At 49.2% G+C, this 10,000-nt stretch overlaps 1 protein-coding gene across 4 annotated transcripts in view; it reads left to right on the forward strand.

Moving 5' to 3' along the window:
- Positions 1–8,939: 8,939 nt before the first annotated feature.
- LOC119112990 (adenine DNA glycosylase) overlaps positions 8,940–10,000 on the forward strand; it is a 7,908-nt gene continuing 6,847 nt past the window's right edge. For 2 of the 4 annotated variants that reach the window (XM_037237297.1, XM_037237298.1), the window contains exon 1: positions 9,482–9,527. The gene's annotated coding sequence lies outside the window, so the exon portion shown is untranslated. Of the gene's footprint in view, positions 8,962–9,481; positions 9,528–10,000 lie in introns of those variants that run through there. The other 2 variants (XM_037237299.1, XM_037237301.1) reach the window with 2 other exon arrangements.

Genomic DNA, 10,000 nt, shown 5'->3' on the forward strand with positions numbered 1-10,000 from the left:
GGCTATATGGTTTAAAGCTGAAGTGTTGGTGTGACCCAAGGGGGTCGCTCATGAGTGGCCCAAGGGGTCGGTGGTGTGGCCCATACCTTCTCCTACCAATCCTTAGGATACATCCCTGTCAGTACTGTCCGATTCCAAGCAGGATGAGACCAAATTTAGACAGTTCGGGAGCAACGCCATCACGCCATTCAATGAACTGTCTTCTTTAACCCCAGTGGCTGGCACTTTCGGGAGGAGCCTAGCAGCCATTCAAAATCGCTGCCTTTCCGCAACCTCCTGGAGCGGTCTCGAAGCGGCACCATTTCTGGGGACGTGCGGTGTCCACTATAACAGACAGCTCCCGTGGCGATGTAGTGGCTGGTCTTTCTCCAGCAAATGACCCATTTTTGAACCAAAACAGGATGCAAAACCGGTGTCTTAAATTTTCAGAAGATATAAGCCGACTATGAAAAACGCTTTTGAAATACATACGTTCATGTGCCGTCCCGTGCACATACTCCAGTGATGAGCTCTTGAGGATAAACGCAGCATAGCACTTGTTGGAATAATTTGCGTATAAAATGAGCATGAACATGAACAAGCCAGTCATTCTCAGTCAGGTCTGCCACTTGAGCCGCGGGTGGTCAGACGCATGCTGATGAAACCCGCCAGATTTTTGGGGGGCTTCATTAGACACATTTGTAGATACGTGGGCTTTTCACAGCGCGCAATACACATGCAATAGTCTTTACAATACATCGTTGGTTAGTTTTCAATGTGTATTGTGTATTTTACAGGTATTGAGGTCAAAAGACCTCTCTGGAATAATCCCAGCCTGGAAGTTACACAACATACGGTTCTGGGCAGGCCACCGTACGAGCAAATCACAGGTGCATTTTGCGCGAAATAGTGATCATGTCACAATGGCACAGATCTTTCACCGCGTTGCACGGCGCAATTGGCAAGACAATCCCGCTATGTCAAGAGGAAAAATTCCGCACACTTATAAAGACAAACCTGAGTGCTGGGATGCGATAAAATGAATTGTCAGCGAATAACGTACAATAGGCATTTGGCGAAGCTTGTTAGTTCAGCTACACAGCACACTCTAGCTCGCTCAAGGATTTCCTCGACTAGCAAGGAGAGGATACAAGCACGTCTAGCGACGCAATAATTCGGACGCAAGCAACAATGACATAGCAAACGGTGTTGTTCTACAACGCTCATTCATTTTAAAAACAAACAACGCAAGACACGTTTCCAGCGTCACCGAGTCCTCAGATGGGTGTTGCAGTAGCCATAGCTGCATACAAAGGTAGGTCACGGAAACCTAGCCATTCACTTCATGACATGCAATGAATATGTACCGAACACGCTCTCTATAACAGCACAAGTCCAAGAACGCTTCAAATCTTCGGAAGAGCCAAGGCATTTCCGGTGGGCGAAGTCGTGTCCATTTCAAAGAACGCCTGCGCGAGATCACGGGGTGCACGCTGATGATGGCTTTGAAGACCTATGCGTAGATGGTGCAAGCTAGCGCTCACACGCCGTCCACGACTGCTGTTCAGTACTCTGAGGAAAGAAGAAGACATGAATAAAATATACAGCAAGGCATTGCAACGAGCCCAGAGAAACATTACGAACTACTTCCGCACCGCGTTATGCAGTTTCTGCAATAACCATTGATCGTGAACGGAACGTGCCACATTTGAGACTGTCACATTTTCGAACCCACTAATGTTCAAGATCTGGATGAAGAAAAAATTGTCATTAGCAGGCTGCGATTGATTCTCATTAATTAACCAAGCATACCTTTTTTGTTGATCCTACGACTGTGGTGACACTGCCTTTTGGACGACCACGGTTTTTCTTCACTCGCGGAGGCATCATTAGGTGATGCAGAGAAGAAGCCCTACATCTCACCAGGTCAACTAAGGGGCACCATTGTAGATGGACCCGCGGAAGGAGCACGTCCAACGTCAGACCACCCAGGGTGCCAGGTGTGACCATCAGATGTACCAGGTTAGATCCACAGGGGCACCAGGTCAAACAATCAGGGGCACCAGGTCAGACCACCAGGGGTACCAGGTCAGACCACCAGGGGTACCAACAACTCCCGTGGAAGGGGCAGGAGGGAGCTCATGCTCCTCTCTTGCTGCTGAGAGGAACAGCGGCTCGAGGTAGTAAGAGGTGAGAGGTAAGAGGCATCGTTGGCGTAGGCCTCTCACACCGCCCGTTGCACCTCGTACTGATCGGTGGACGTACTCCCGGCAACCTCGGGCAGCAGAAACAGCGATGACGTGGGTTGCAATTTCCGTAAAGCCGACCGGCGCTGGCCGCTGCAATTCCCGTCAAGCGGGGGGGGGGGGGGGGGGCGCCGTGCGCGCAACAACGACCATTGTGAGATTATGTCTGAATGCCTCCTAAATTAATTCGTACACTTGAAAGGTCAGGCTGAGCGAGCCTTGTTTACGACCATTGAGGCTGCCCTCTGGACAGATTTACAGTTAAAACAATAGGAAAAATAGAGATTCTGCCCTTGCTGTTCCAGTTCCACCCACCAGATTCCAGCACCACTTCGCGTTGATGTAGAGACCAATCCGTTTTCCATAAATCTAAAAATCGCACACGTGAAACACACGCCCGGAGCATCTCGAAATGCATGATTTTATGCCTTAAAGTGTTCAGACGCACTTCATTCAAATGCGTCATCATTTTCGTCCACCCGCTGGCCACGGGCTAGTGCTAACCGCGGGGCCGACGCTGCAGGGTCCATGGAGACCGCAACGCCTGGCGTCGATATTTTTGATGCTAAGATAGGCAAGTGCGCATGCGTAAAACTGCGTCATGTAATTCCTATCACTAGTCGACTATGGCTGAATGCTGAAGATATCCAGACAAGAATGACTTGCTGATGTTGATAAAACCGTTGAGCCATTCTCATCTACAATCTACACTTGCTGGGAACTTGGCATCTCTGCGCACCGCAGTTAAAGATTCTGACAAAGTTTCTGACTTCTATCGTTTTAAAGAGGATCCGCTGAACCATTGTAAAATGAAGAGGGTCTGTGGTATACTTTCTGCAGGCGTTTAATGCATTACATTTTTAGTTTATTGACTATAAACTTCAAGCAGAATTGGTCTTACTGGGTCGTCTGGCTTCTAGTCCAGTTACGGACGGTAAGAAAACACATATAGATCTGTACATATGTATATGCATATATACATAGATATGAGCTAATCGTTGCTGGATAAAGCTAACTAACCTAGAGAGCTAACCGTTCGGTACTGATGAACCTGACTACCACAGGACACTTTCATTGCCTCAATGTGAACATTCATGATAAGTTCTCATGTTCCCTTTCATTATCACGGGGGCCGACCAACACGAGAGGCCCTCTGCCATTCGGGGTCCTTTCCGCACCCCTTTTAAGCAAATCTTTCCCTGATGGACTCGAGGCGCCTTGTTGACAAATTAACCGTATTAAAAAACCGTAATAGGCACTGTGGGCCCATGAACGATACGGAACCCCGCATTCTGTAGGGGCTCCAATCCATGTAAATCGCGGGCCCGACATTGCCCCTGTTTGGAAATGGGCCCAGAGCTCAGGCCGACACGGAGACGACTGATCCGGTGTCGTGGTCTCTGACCGAAAAAAGAGGAACGCTCCATCCCAGGGGTCTCCAATCTGTGCAAGAGTCCTTCTAACGGACATTTGAGATCACTACCTTACGAGCCGCGGTCATTATTGTGACCTACAACCACCCCTTCGGGTCCTTACAACGTCTCCCAATTAGGCTGTTGATATTTTTGTTCGCAAGAGACCCTTCGACCCTTTTCGGACCTCCTCAAACACCGCTCCTGGTCGACTCGGGGCTACTAACCGCCACAGGACTCCTGTTATGCGCTGTGGCCCCTGCACGCCCCCAAAGCCCCTCATCATACTAGGGACCCCCTAAGATTGCAAATCGCAGGCCCCGGCCTGGTTCCTGCTTGGGTTAATGGGCCTCAAGGGCTCAGACGGACATGGAGCCGTCTTAGGTTAGGTTGGGTTAGGTTAGGTTAGGTTAGATTAGGTTAGGTTAGGTTAGGCCTGTTTGGCTCCTCGTCGAGGCTCTGTATAATAGGGATAGTGCAACATTATTATGTGGGCCATAGTAAAAGTCCCCTAACTGACATGTCAGGTCATGACACTACGAATGGGGGGGGGGGGGGGGGCGAGCCAATTCATGCCCTTGATCTTTGGTCCCGAGACGCCCTTCGGCGTCGCTTCGAATCTCCTCAAAGACCGTGACCGACTGGGGGCCATTGGCTGACACATCACCCTTGTTAGGCGCTGTGAGCCCTGACCGACACAGGGGCCCCAACCATTGTTTCAGGGACCCTGACTAACTCAAATTGTGGCCCCGGCCTTGTTCCTATTTGGGAAATGGGCCCCCAGGGTTCAGACTGGCGGGGAGCCAACTGTTCGGTTGTTGGTGGTCTCTGGCCAACTTAGACACTCGCATTGTCTCAGGGGCCCTCAAACGGCGCAGGAGGACCTCTGACTGATATTTCAGACCACGACCCTACGGGCTGCCACTCTTCATATAACCTACAGGTAGCCTGTGGTCCCTTACGCCTTCCAACAGGCCTTTGATCGTCGGTTCTGTTGGACCACCCTTCGGGCCTCATTGAAAAGTGCCCTTTGTCGGCTTGAGGCCCTTTGCGCTCACAGGATCCTTTGTTAAGCGCTATGGGCCTCTGGTAGATACAGGGCCAGTATAGATCACTGGCCTCGGGTTTGTAGCTGATTGGGAAGCGGGCCCTCAGGCCAATACCGGCACGCATCTGACTGTGTGGTACTGGCGGTGCCTGGATTCCAACCAGCCTTCATGCCCTTGGGCCCCAAAATCGGGCCCTTGATCGTCGGACCCGGTGGGCCCTCTAGGCTCTTCGAGCCTCCTCGAACACTGTCTCTGGCCGGCTCGGGGCCCTTGCCAGCACAGGGCCCCCCTCACCCCCGTCAGGCGCTGTGGCAGACGCTGGGGCCCTGACCAATGCGAATCGCTGGCTCCGGCTGCATCCCCGCTTGGGATATGAGCCGTCAGCTCCATGCCGCCCTGGATCCGGCTCTGCGTTACTGCTGGTGTCCGGCCGACATTCAGGCCGTTGGGAATTCAGGGGGCCGTGATCGGCGAACAGAGGCCTCTCGCTGGCATTGCATTGCCGGCCCTGCGGGCCGTGGCTCCTGAATCCGATCTCCAGCCGGTTCCGGCCCCTCCGAACTTAAGGGGTGGGGACATAGGCCCGCTGTACCCCTCCCACACCCTGCCTACTCTATTGTATGCACCACGATAAATTTCAAGAACAGACCGTAATCGGACACGGTGTTGCGAAGGTGGCAGGATTGTAGACATCGAGCGACGAAGGTTAAGAGCAGGAACTGAGCTTCGACGACAACGTAAGTTTGAAATATTCCTTCTACGGCATGCTTTGCTATCAAAGGTGACCGGAGAATGGAAAGCAACACTCTTACCCTTGCAAGGCAGACCGCAAACATCAAGTCTGCCGGTTTTCTTTGAGCGTATTTTGAAGACACCCAAAAGCGTTAAGTGGTCTTAGGGTATTTTGCTACAAGGTACTAAATTTACCTATCATGAGAAGACGCAAATAAAATGGGGAGGTGAGCTAAATTTCTCAGAGACGTTGAATCGGAGTCATATGTTTTAAGCACACATAAAAACATCATGGATTTCAAGCTGATGTGGCTTTAGTTCCGCAATTTACATCGCACACTGCCAACGATCAGGCGTCTTGTTCGGTACGGGATACACGATATGACGAATGTCAGAAATGTCCAGAACGGGGCAATACCATTTCGTACACGTTTCGGCACCCTCCTGATGTTTTGGGTCGACCGAGAGCGTGTCTTGCAAAGCCAACTTGCAATGAAGTCCTTGATCCCGGGACACCACGAGGGCAACTACCCCTGCACTTGGGAGCAGTGCTGATGGACATTACGTCAGGTAACCGCAGCATACTACATCAGAGTTGAAAAATACATAGCAGCCGTCACAAACAAGATGGACATGTTCTGCGATATGCGGACCCGCTTGGCCGAGCTCTTGAAGGACGGGGAGAGACCGCCTTGAACTGTCCATTGTTGCACGAGGTGCACGACATGGTGACGGACCAGCCGGGAGATTTAATTCGTTTGGACGTTAATGGCTGTTGGGCAATTTGGTGACATAATTATTTGGACATTCTCCGCTCGTGGGCAGGCAGAATAACTGACCGTCGTGGGGAAAGGGAGGACAGGAGAGTGAGTTAAGGGTAGGAAGAGCGGGGTGAGAGGAGGGGAATGGGGATGAGCTTTTGCACGGAGGTAACCCGCGTGCATTAAGAACACGGGGTTGCCACACATCCTTGGCAATTTGCGTTGAGAACCACCTATGCGACTACATTGTGCATATGCAAGAAAACTTTCATTTATCAAGCGTCATAGTAACGCCATTTACATTTTACCATTCCATAAGGTATGCGGCGATCAAGGCCGAGAAAAATATGATCGTCGAGTCGTTCATATCTGGCGTTCGTGAGCACGTTTCCAGGTGTAACCGCTGTCAACTGCTCTCAATCAACATTGTGCAAGGTGCGATAACGTGAATTGAGCACGATGACGATGGCAAACGATGTAGGTACGATGACGATGACAAGCAATGACTATCAAGGAGCATATTCACTAAGAAGAGAAATTGTGTTGTCTAGGGGCATCTTTTCTACTAAAGTGTACCAAAAGCCATAAGTGAGCTTTTTTCATCATTATTCATCATCATCATCTGCTTTCATATTTTCAAATTTAAAACATTCACTTTTAGAGTGGGTGACGTAACATCCCGGTCCGCAGGAGAAACAGCGACAGTGATAAAGGGTGTTTGGTGTGTTGATTATTGAAACAAATGTGTTTTAAATGTGCTGTCATTTTGATGTTAATCGCGTTTGAGCTGGATGTTGCATGTTGTGTTGGTAGTCCATGTGTTGTAAATGACCCCTGATAACCAAATGTGCCTGTTAAAGTATGATTTTCACACTAGGATGTCTTGATTGTGTATGGAAATAGGAAAGTGTAAAAAGTAAAAGAGGAACAAGAAAATGACAAAAAACAAAACATACTAAATTTGAACCTATCTAAAAACTCGCTGTTTGCCCGGGCATATGAAAATGACATGCATAATAAACTGAGCCAATTAAAACACTAAGTTCTGGACTTCTTAATCCATGGTTTTGACTAGGCATGTGGTATTCATTTCTTTGATCACTCGTTCAGGATTACAGAATCAGGGGCGGATCGAGGATTTCGTCAAGCATGCAAATCCTGGCCCTCTAGAGTTTAAGGCCCCTCCATAAAATCATCGTGTTCCTGCCACTCTATTGTATTAATCTTAGCGAGCTATTTTTATACGGGAGCCCATCTTACTGTGCGCAGCCGTACAGAACTAGGCGTGTTACGTATGCACATACATGAAGCTTTTCATTTTCTCCAGATCATGGTGAATCCTGTCATTCTTGGGTCCAGTTTTTCGAGAAAAAGATCGTGGAAAAATACACCTTAGTTGGTTATGAATATCAAAAAGCTGGTGAAGAATAGATTAAACTCAAGCATACACTTGATTCCTGGCTTATTTACAGCTAGCCGGCAGATCGATGTGATCAGCTGATAGCTGATTACTGATGCAGAGTTTTTACTTTCTTCGCTATGATGGGGAACACAACCTCCTAGCATTTGAAATGTATTGAGAACGTGATGCACAAGTATAAAAGTTGTCACAAATTCAGTAGCCAACGGATACAACATATACGACTTCGGCAGCAGGTGATATTAAGTTCGAACTTTGCGCGTAAAAATTCGCTGGTGGACACATAGAGCTCCGGCAACAGCATAACGCGTATAGACAGCGTAATGAGCTTCAATATGGCCCCCAATTACCACCCTGTCAATCACCAAAGACCTATTGATAAAGCTTATGGACCTGGCAAGTTTTATCTGTCTACCCACGGGGCCCCTCACTTCGCTTGCGACTGTTCTTGGTCTTCTGGAGACCTAAATGTGCCCAAGTTTGTCGTGTTTTGTGTTACAAAACTGCGTCCGTTCGTCCCGCGATTAGCCGCTTCGGAGCCTATGGGTTCCCTTAGGTACAAAGAGGCGTGGTCCCGTGTCCCTACCCCCTGGATCCGCCGCTGGGCCCGAGCAGCTAACTAGATGGGGCCCGGACAAGAACATAGAGCCAACCATTACAAAAAGAAGCACCAAAGACACAGTATGGGGGCCCCAGGAATGATCGAGTATGACCGAGCTGGTTAACGGATGGGGCCCCACAAGAGCGTGGGGCCCTTCATTCAAATAAGAAGTACCCAAGACCCAGCGTGAAGGGTCCCGAACGATCGAGTGCACTCAAGCAGGCTATCAGATGCCCCCCCCCCCCCCGACAGCAGGGTAGGGTCCTATATGCAAATACCGAGGCCCAATATCTAAAGCAACCCACGAACACGTGTGCCAAAGCATGTTGACGGATGGGCCCCACGACAAGTGTAGGGCCCTCCATTTAGATTAGAATTACCCAAGACCCAACTTGGAAGACCCTGAACGACCGATGTACAGGGCTCACGAACATATCATGGCTATGTCGTTGGGTTAACCGCGGCGACATGTCCCCTGCTACAACGTATCGAGCCTTTCGGGCGAATGGGAGGCGGTCGGGCTCACCCCGCAAAAGAGCATCTGGCGTCCCCGGAAGCAGCGTAGAGTTGGCAACTCTTCTGGAAATGTCTCGCTGCGATATTTCCCCAGACAGGCCGTTTTCGCTATCGTCCAAATATCCGCTTTGACCATTTCAGATACGCGAGCGCCAGTTGAAGGAGTCGCCTGCCTCGCTGATGTTAGTGATTTGGGGATTTTTTTCTGACGTTTGACCTAACCCAAAGATACCATTGCACAAAAAGTAAGTATAGGGATATCGACTGAGAGATATCGACTAAGTGGCACCAAGATTAGGCGTGGATCACCTCTGTGGCCCTCGAGCAAAGCTACTGGGGTAAAAGGCTACAAGGACGTGACGTCATGATGGGACTAAGATTTGGTAGCCCGCAGTATGATTTTTGGTTGATACTTCGAAAAAGCTGGTAGATACTAGTCACGATTTAAAACGAAAGGAAGCGTGTATATCGAATCAAATCTGAGTCGATTTACACAGGAGTGGCATTCTGTGTAAATCCACTTCGTAGTGGGTTTAAGTAGAGGAACTGCTCGGTGTAGATGTACTCATTAGTCGATTTACACGCGTCCTTAAACTTAAGGTGTGGAACAGAATTGCGACCCAATTCATCGGCGAAATTCGTTTTTTTTGTCATGTGGCCTGCATTTACCAAATTTTTCGTAGTATCAGCCAAAAATCATACTGCGGGATACCAAATCTTAGTCGCATGGTGACATCAAGTCTGCTTAGCTTTTACTCAAGTAGCCTTGATTACGCGTAGTTGGCGCGGTGATTGAAAGGGGATAAACAATGCATGTCGCTCTTGGGACGCTTGCTTGAATGGCGCGTAGTGTTATCGGATTCCGCGAGACATGTGGCCAGTTTGCAAAAATCCATGCAATGTGCTGGATGCTTACACAGGATCTGTGCGCTGAACTGTGTGCTGAACTCTGTGCTCGCGTGCGCCGAGATCAGGTCAAATCACGCCGAGTTTACACTTCGTGCACGCGAAATGTTTCTGGGGCATTTTCCCCTGAAGATGCGCGAGTCATATTATGTGAGCTTGAGCTCACCATATTTAGCTCACCGGCTTGAGCTTTGTGTGCCTCACCATATTCTGTTGTGTAATGTAATGCTCCCTATGGCACAATTTAGAGGATATGCTCCCAAAGATGTTAAGGGATGCAGGAACAATTTCTGACATTTCCCCTTGCATGAACATGAAACCAGTTTTTTGTTAAACTTCCACTGAGCTCTGCACCTCTGTCTCTCAGTTCTTGAAGCT

This window comes from Pollicipes pollicipes, unplaced genomic scaffold, assembly GCF_011947565.3.
Source record: "Pollicipes pollicipes isolate AB1234 unplaced genomic scaffold, Ppol_2.1 Scaffold_7261;HRSCAF=8764_pilon_pilon_pilon, whole genome shotgun sequence".
NCBI lineage: Eukaryota > Metazoa > Arthropoda > Thecostraca > Pollicipedomorpha > Pollicipedidae > Pollicipes > Pollicipes pollicipes.